This window comes from Quercus robur, chromosome 2 (genome assembly GCF_932294415.1).
Source record: "Quercus robur chromosome 2, dhQueRobu3.1, whole genome shotgun sequence".
Classification (NCBI taxonomy): Eukaryota; Viridiplantae; Streptophyta; class Magnoliopsida; order Fagales; family Fagaceae; genus Quercus; species Quercus robur.
Window position 1 is genome coordinate 23,613,748 of NC_065535.1, and position 10,382 is coordinate 23,624,129.

Here is a 10,382-nt window from a genome sequence, read left to right on the forward strand (position 1 = left end):
TTTTTTTTCAACAAAAAACTATAAACCGTTTTCTCAAAAAAAAAGAAAAAAAAGAAGCAATTAACCATTTCGCACAACTGTTTTGCTGTTTTATATATATATATATATATAATTTTGCTTTATCAAAAGCAAAGGAAAGATTTTTTTTTTTTTTTTTTTTTTTTTTTTGCACATATCTACAACAAACTAGATAACTTTTGTTTACTCGTGTACAAGAAAAAGAAAAGTTCACTTTAATCTTATATATCAGAAGAGTGATCATTACATGGTTCACATTTTTTTTTTTGTATGTATCATACTATCATATCTAATTAATATTAACAGTTAATCTATTATTATAAAATATATATTAAGTAAGCTAATATAATATAATATGTTAACGGTTAAGATTAAAAAAAAAAAAAAAAAAAAACTATGTACCATATGATTCTCTCAATTTTTTTTTTGTATTTATCTCACAAAGTTAAATAATATATATTTATAAGTTATGATTCATTCTAGTATTAGAAAATTATGGTTTATATAAATATATATATATATATATATAATTTTGCTTTATCAAAAGCAAAGGAAAGATTTTTTTTTTTTTTTTTTTTTTGCACATATCTACAACAAACTAGATAACTTTTGTTTACTCGTGTACAAGAAAAAGAAAAGATCACTTTAATCTTATATATCAGAAGAGTGATCATTACATGGTTCACATTTTTTTTTTTTTGTATGTATCATACTATCATATCTAATTAATATTAACAGTTAATCTATTATTATAAAATATATATTAAGTAAGTTAATATAATATAATATGTTAACGGTTAAGATTAAAAAAAAAAAAAAAAACTATGTACCATATGATTCTCTCAATTTTTTTTGTATTTATCTCACAAAGTTAAATAATATATATTTATAAGTTATGATTCATTCTAGTATTAGAAAATTATGGTTTATATATATATATATATATATATATATAGATATATATATATATATATACAGGGATGAACCCAGGTGGGGGCCAAGGGTGCTCGGGCCTCCACGGGTCCAAATTTTTTTTTTTTTTTTTAGTTATAATATTTTTCATTTTTGTAGTTAGGCCCCTTCCAAAACCTTAGACCCCCTTTCTCCACAATAAGTCTAACTAGCTTTACCCAAATAACAATTATCTAACCAAAAAACTTAACAAAAACAATAAAAATATTCACAATGGTGATTGTATTTTAGCAAAAAAAAAAAACTATTTTACCACCAAAAAACCAAAAATTTATGTGTTATTGGAAAAGTTAAAGCTAATTTTTTTACAACTACAGTATAAATACCAGTTGACTGTAGCAAGTTGTTAAAAATAAAATACAATATTTTATTAAGATTATATCTCTTCCTTTAATTAAAAAACTCAAATTATCTCGCTTCCTTTATTATTTTAATGAATTATTTATATTATTTTAAATGAAGTTATAAAAAAAAATAAAACATTTGATATTGGGTGTATTGTAAAGTGAAGTGGTAAAATAGATAAAGTAACTTTTTGAGGTCCTAAAAGCTAAAATTTTTAGCACCATCAATGTAAATGCTCTAACTTCAACCAAAAAAAAAAATCCTAGATAGCCTAGCATTAAAAAAAGACATTATTTTGTTTTTGTTTGTCTTTCTAGGTAAATAATGACATCTTAGTGTATTTAGAAATAACGATTTTAAGTATTTATAATTTTTTAATACTATATGGATGCCTATATGGCCCCCGCTAGTTTAAAATCTTGGATCCGTCCCTGTATATATATATATATATCTTTTGGGTTATATATTGGTAATTTTACAGCTTAGATGGCAGGTAGGATCCGTTAATGGTTTATGGTTAATTAAATATATAATTAATGGAAAGATTAGGCAATTGTAATTTTTTATTTTGATAATTGGATAGTTACAACCGGGGAGAGAGAGAGAGAGAGAGAGAGAGAGAGAGAGAGAGAGAGAGAGAGAGAGTTCCAAATAATTGTAATTAAATAAATATATTTATGAAAGAAATTAGTGGAATCTGAAGTGAGAGGCGCCGAAGTGTAAGTTTCAATAAACATGAAGCAGATTTTCGTAATTTCCCTTTTTCTTTTTTATACATGATTGACGGGAGTGAAGGAAGGGTAAGATTAAAATATGCCACTAATTTCTAAGGCTTAATCCAAGATCAAGAATGCTCCTTATAAATAAATAAAAAGTGATCTTGCGTTTGCATAGTAACCTGCAATTATGGCTAAGTTTTAGATCACCTAGGTTAATTTGCACTGATGTTGTTTGTAAAATTTTAGTGAATTCTAATCACTTTCCTGCAAATTGATATTCTATTTCTAATCTATTCCATTCAAATTTGACTTATCTAACATAAGAAGAATGGTTACAATTTTTTTTTTGGCTAGGAAGAAATGGTTACTTCTAAGCATTGTTGAGCTTGTGAATCAAATTGATAAACGCTAAGTCTCTTTCATGCAAATTGAATGATAAGTGATAGCTTCCTTAGAAAAATGTCAAATACCACACTTCCAAGACTTTGTTTCTATATCACAGTAAATCAAAAGTCATACTTTAGATTCAAAGGTATGACTAGGCATGGTCATAATTCTTCATAAGAAAAGGTGCATATGTTTATTATTAATTTAGATATCATGCATATCAAAACACAAATTGAATAAGGCAATGTTCAGCTCAGTATGTCAACTTTGTCAAGCTGAGCTAGCTCCCTTGTCCCCACAAAAAGCAAATTATAGCATACATTGTAACCTCTAAACACAGCATAGCCCCCTCCATTTCCTTTTAGACCTCGTAATTCATGGACCCTATAAATATGCTTTTGACTATTGCATTTAGAACCTTCATTCGCCAAGTTGGCCAAAAATAAAAATTTATGGTCCTCCCAAACACCATATGGATTAGCCTAAGTGCCTTCTTATTGAGTCAGGATTAGATAAGGAGGAACAATTCACTGTTTCTTACCCAGACAAAATGAATATTCGTCACACAGGAAAAAAACCTAGAGAGAAGGACCCCACTCTCTTATTCTTATCTCAAAATATATAACCAAGAAGAGGTCATGTCTCCTTTCAATAATATACTTTGAGAACCCACATAAAAATAGTCACTATATAGGGAAAATGGTGGTTGCTTTTCAATTTTGAATATTCCTTTTATTGTACTTTCAACCTAATTTTTGGAATAAGTCAAAAGGTTTTTACTTCTAACACATTTCTAATTTCAATTGAACGAAGCATCATATAAATTTAGGGGTCATAAGGTCATTTTGGACGTGTAATATAATTGCTTGGAGTCATGTATGGTTTCAATGGCCACTGTGCATACTAGATTATGAAGCATTTCAGCATTAATCAATTGTGTTTTACTTACGTTTCTCAAGCCTATTCCATGAGGTACCATCTTCAAATCTACGTACCCATCTTCTTTCACTATTTTTTTAAGCATACAATCACAAGATTGCTTACAATTGACAATTGAGGAAATGATGAAATAAATAGAAGGGTCGTCCTAGTGTCAAAATGTGGCAATAAATAATAAAATAAATATTTATTTATTATGCTAGATAATAGTAGGAAATGAGAGAGAGGTGGAATTTAAAATTTTAAACCTCAAACATTGAGCATTATTAAAGAGGGAAATAATCACCTCCAATTAAATCCTCCAACTTTTATTTGGGAGTAAGACATGAAATTCAAAAATCAAATAAATATCATGTACAGCTAGTTCAAAATTAGAGGGAATTAAAATTTTAAACCTTAAACGTTGAGCATCATTAAAGAGGGAAATGACCCCTCCAATTAAATCCTCCAACTTTTATTTAGGAGTAGACGTGATATTCAAAAATCAAATAAATATCATGTACGACTAGTTTAAAATAAAATTTGGATCAAGAATTGGATTTGAATCTACAACTCAATTATCCAAAGCCCTCTTATTTGAAGTGAAATGTACAGCATGTAAAATTTATTTAATTTTTAAATACCAATATTTTATATCTTAATAAAATTTGGAGGGAATGTGAATTTTATCCCAAATCCGAATAACAAAATAAAAATCAGTGCTACATAATAGATAGGTTCTGCTCTGGTACGTACTGAAAACAATGACCACTTGGTAAAATAGCCAGCCACTTGTTACCTACTACTTCTTAAAGGGAGAGTTCTTTGTTTTATATGTTGACTGTTGAATCAATCTAGTAGATAAAATCTTCAACACCAAAAATAATCATATACATAGATAATATTTCCTTTTATCAGCACTCGTGTTTGACAGAATCGATTATTAGAGGGAGAGACATGTGGCCATATATAGCCCAAGACGCAGCCGAAGTTAAAGTAAAAGTTGCATGGCCTTAAGTTCAAGGAACGTCCATTTTCTTTAATCATAAAAAAAAATTAGTATATGTATTTTTGCACTTTTCATTGGATGATTGAGATATTAAAAGAGAAGAATTTTTCTTTTATGACCAAATTTTGATGGGAAGGGAAGGCATAATTCAAGGACAAGGGGTTTCAAAAATAAAGATAGGAAAATGGTAGAGTTTCGATAAAGATAGTCGAAGTTGATGATGATGGAAGAGAAGTCTTCGAGGTTCAAATTTTGACCATCTTTTCTTTTTCTTTTCCTTCTTCACTACTGCCATGGCTTTTTCGCTGTCATTTTCTTTTTCCCCTTCTCTCAAGAGAGGAAGCTAGCTAGAAAGAGAGAGAAAAAAAAATAAAAAAAAATAAATACTAAGTTTAAAAACAATACTCCCCCATTAAGCTCACCCACCATTTTTCTTGGGGAATGGTAAAGAAGGCTGTAGCGAACTGTGAAAAAGCAAAAAGAAAGGGTTGGACGGACTGATTCGATTCTGTCTTTGGGAAATGCTTCCATGCATGACCATGACCAAATCCAGTACAACCTAACGTATACAATACATGCCTTTCACTTTCCCTTCTAATCTTTCTTAAAGGTACTACAAGATAAACAATTCTAGTTACGTAAATAATGAGTTACTAAAGGCAATGCTTTTATATACACATTAATTTATCCAAACATTCTCCTTTAGGAATCTGTGTAGTGTGTACATGCATACCTATATGGGTTAATTAATTACCAATGATACATAAGACTAATCCATGTTAATTTAGACCTCCTTGACAAACATTATTTAAAATTTGCTCCCGCCAATAAACTAAAGGATTTATTGCATTCCCTCTCATTAACTATGTTTCAATTATGATCTATCTCTTTAATTATTGGTGATAAACATTTTACCTCTTACCATTAGAATTTTGGTCTAACTTAACAAAAAGAACCCCATATTTTTGCGTAAGTTACTGTTTAACTATATGTATCAATTTCAAAGAGTGTTATAGTTTAACTGACATATATCTTGATATTTCTAATAAAGACATTTAGAGTTTAAATTTTTTTACCTTCAAAACTATTAGATTTAAAATAACAAAAAAACTGTATGTATATATCAGTTATCAAAATTTATATTTATGAGAAACACTCAACTTATACATACTTGTGTAGAAATTAAGAATCACTTGATGAGAATTGAGAAGCATCATTTGATCCTGAACTTATTTATCATAACTAATTCAAGAGGCATTCAACTTATTCAAATTAAAGCCTATTGTTAGACTACTTTTTTGTGGCAATGCCGATTGAATAGAATAACTAAATGATTGAAAATTTCAAAATAAATATAACATAAATAATAGAGATGTATTACGTTTATAATATTTTTACAATATTTTCATAATAAATTATAAATTATAAATTATTATTGGTTCTAATTTGAATTTACAGTGTAAATTACTTTTTTGCCTATCCATAATAACCAATAACAATATACCACTTAAGATTTATTATGAAAGTATTGTAAAAATATTGTGCACGTAATATATATTTAAATGATAAGTACATCTAATTTCAAAATTAGTAAGATATATATTTCAACCAAAAAAAAATCAAAATCAAAATCTACGGTTTTACGTAATTCGTGCTCCGGTTGCATGCACGTGAGGTGTAGAGGGAGGTACGTGACGTGAGCACAATGATAAAAGTTTTCTCTTTTCTTTTACTTTTTAGACCTCCAATATCTTTTAATTATGCTCTGAGAGTCCCAAAATGTCCACCTCTTTGATCCAGCACAAATTTCCAGCCAAAACCCTAAAAATTAGCTTCAATTCTAATTTCTTCGAGTGACTTGACTTCACAACATATGTTAGAGAAATGCCAACTGTTGAATAGTCCCCATTTGTCGCCAAGAAAGATGAACAAAGTGTAACATTGGCAAATGTATCTTTTACATATATGCATAGTATGTCACATGGGACACAAAAATTGGTAAATTCTATGTCTAGAAATTAGATGCGATTGCTAGGGACGAGCACTGATGAAAGTTGCAACAGTGCTAATTAAGAGTAACGACCAAAATTGATTCTTGTTTGAATCTATATTTTCTGAGGTAAGAAAAGAGTAACGACCAAAATTAATTTAAAAGTACTTATAAGAAAAGATAAGATTAATTTAATATGCCCTCCTTATGATGAATATAAAAGATGAGATTAGTTTAACATGCACATGCCTCCTCAAGTTGAAGGCTTTTAGGAAAAGATTTTCAAGTTTCAATTTGTTATCTATACTATTAATAACATGATATATTCTCTATTTGAGTTTCATCATTTTACGTACTAAAATATTCTCGTACAAATTCTTAAACTCTCTAAATTAAAATATCTTTATGTTTTAGTTAAAAAAAATTTAATTTAAAAACACAAATTGGTTAAAAAGTAATTTACTATTTTTTAAAGTTTTTAAGTTTTAGACTTCAAACTTTATCAATTCTCACGTAGAGAAATATCCTAAAAATATGGTGAAGATAAGTCATCAGTCATTTGGTCACCAACTAATAGGGGTGGCGCCACCTTAAGGCCAGGGTGGTCCCAAGATCACCCTGACCTGAAACTTTTTTTTAATATAATAATTTAAAAAATTTTATTTGTCTACCCTTTGAAAAAATTTGTGAACACCTTCAGTTTTTTTTTTTTTATGCCAATAAAATTAAATTTTACTCCATAAATTGTTCTACATTCAGTGGATGAATGATTGTTTGGTTGTGTATATTGAAAGAGATATAGTTTGTAACATTGATAATGAAATTATCATACACCGATTTCAAAATATGAAAACTCGTAGAAAGCAATTGTAAATTTTATGTATTTACATGTTTTTTTTTTTTAATTGTTGTTGTATTAGATTGTATAATTTATGCTTCCTAAGAACCACCCTGAGAAAAATTCATGAAGCCGCCACTACCAACTAATCCTTAGTTCAAAAGTGTTAAGAAGCTAAATACAAATGATAAGATTAGTTCAATACATCTATTTAGTTTTAGCAAAATATCAACAAAAAAAAAAAAAAAAAATACTCACAATGATAGAATCTAAATTATCAACATTTTTTTTTGGGGAAAAAACAAAAAAGAAAATATTGTAGTTGACTTTTCCATAATCTACCAATCAAATAAAAGTCATTTTATCATCCCATTGTATGTCTAATATTTTTCAAACTAAAAACATAATTACTTTTGCCAATTAAGAAAATAAATGACACCCAAATGAGTTCTTTAGGTGCAGCTAGACAATTTCATGGCAACGCTCAAATCCTAACCTCATAAACTTTAACTTTATGTCCCAATTAACAAACAATCAATGCTACACAGCTTAATAACACATAATTATTTAAATTTACAACAACACATAATTATTTAATTTTTTTTAAACCAAATAATAACAAACATATTTTGATGTTTACAAACTTAAAAGCAACATAAATTAACCATATTGATAAACTATCTCAGAGTACACAACATAGTCACCGTAATGGACCAGAAGGCCAAATTTTGATTTTGTGAGGTTTATCAATATTAAAATTCATAATCTACTAATTTAAGGTCGTTACTCTTTAAGTGAAAGCTAAGAACTCCTTTAATTAGTATGGGAGAATTGCACTGACTTGTTCCTCTTGCACATTATATGTATTTTGTGCTCAATAGTGTATGGATCCTTCATTCTACGAGCAAGATATCAAAACGGTTAATCATTATAGCTATCTTATCTATAATATTTAAATTTCAAAAATTTTAAAATATGAAAATTATATATAAATGAGTTTATAAATTAAATACTTAATAAATAACATTCAATTGATATGGAATTTGACATTTGTTTTAAAAACATTGATAACATATGGTCAATGTTGTAATTTTAAAAATATTAATATTCTAATAACTTTTATTAGGTGGTGTGATATAAATGAAGAGTTACATAAAATGTGTAAGTTAGCATCTTCGTTTTAACTTGCTGCAACTTTCTCAAAAAAAAAAAAAAAACTTGCTGCAAAACGCTTGGGCACCTTTGTGGCACTAGCTGTGTTGGTTGGGTTGGTTGCACAATGCTGGGCTTTACATGGCTAAACTGTACATAGGTCACTTGTGACACTGGGCTTGGGCTTGTATTTAATCCCAACCACTGCGAATAATGTGTAATTACATTTCTAATAATAGTCTCAAAAATAAGATATATACACAAACCCACAATTTTAAGGGATATAGATTTTCTTTTTTTGTTTTTTATTTTGACTTTTGAGGTTAAAGGCAAATCCAATGCTTTCACTTAGATTAGATTAGTACTGTATCCAACAAATTAATAAATGGGTTGTATATTAACTGAAATCTAGTAGCTTATATAGAAGATGATTTCGCTGCCAAAGGTAATAAATTTTAAAATTGTTTTCGATATTTCCCACAAAAAAAAATTGTTTTCGGTAGGCACAGTGTTACAACAAGCCCAACTCATAGTTCAAGCCCAGAATGGAGAAAGCTTGACTGGCCCATGAGTTTGACTCGTACTCTTTTGTGAAGTTCCTAGCAGTAATCTCATTTTAATTTTACATTGTTAAAATTTTAGATCGAGCTTGTATTGTCAGATTCACAATAAAATAAAAAATAAAATAAAAAATTTGCTTGTAAAATGCCCTCCCACAAGTTATACGTTTAAGCTTTCTGGTATTTTTTTATTTTTTGTGATAACACGTTGAAGCTTTCTGTTGATATTGTGGTTAGTTAAGGAGAAAATAGTTTAAGCGATAAAATTATTTTTAGTTTTAGCAAAATATCAATAAAAAATACAAAAAATAATTGAATCTAAATTATCTTTTCTTTTCTTTTTTTGAAAAAAAATAATATTATAGTTGACTTTTCCATAATATGCCACTCAAATAAAAGTTTTTTTTATTATTCCATTCTGTGTCTAATATTTTTCAAACTAAAAACATAGTAATTAGTTTTGCCATATAAGAAAATAAATAACACCCAATTGAGTCCTTCACGTGCAGCTAGACAATTTCATGACAACACTCAAATCTTAAACCCCTAAATTTTAAATTTAAGTTCCAATCAGCAAATAATCAATGCTAAATTTAACATACAACACATAATTATTTAATTTTTTTAAAATAAAATATAAATAATACTGTAACAAATATGTTTTGAAATTCACAATCTCAAAAGCAACATACACCATAGCTTTATGTCTTGATACATGGCATAGTCATGAAAATCACAATGCCAAAATTTGATTTTGTGAGATAGATCAAGCATTGTTATTTTAAATATAAATTTAGGATGCTGTGTGCTCTTATTAGGTTGGTCGGTATTAAAATTCACACTCTTCTACTAATTTAAGGTTGTTCCCTTTAATGAGTGAAAGCTAATACCTTTGCATTATTTGTATTTTCTTCTTATAGTGTATGGATCCTTTGCCCTACATGAATCAAAACAATTAATGATTATAGCAATCTTATCTATAATATTTAAATTTCAAATTTTTTAAAACATACAAATTATACAAAAATGAGTTTATAAATTAAATACAATAAATAACATTTGATTGAATACGAAATTTGACTTTTATTTTAAAAACATAGATAACATATAATTCAATGTTGTAATTTTCAAAAAATTTATTAAGTGGTGTGATATAAATAAAGAATTACATAAAATGTATAAGTTAGCATCGTTATTTTAACCGTGACACTGGGATTGAGCTTGGGCTTATATTTAATCCCAACTACTGCCAATAATGTGTAATCATATTTCCAATCCAAAGGAAATATACACAAACACACGATTTTATGGGGAGAGCTATATATTTCCCGGTTTTTTTTTTTTTTTTTTTTGGTTTTAGATTAGGTGGTGAGAGCAATTTGCAAAGTTTATCAAGATTGGGGTGGTGACAAGTTTAAATAGCTTGGGCGTGTAAAGTGCTAGTATCCCAATAGAATAGTTTAGAATGGAATTC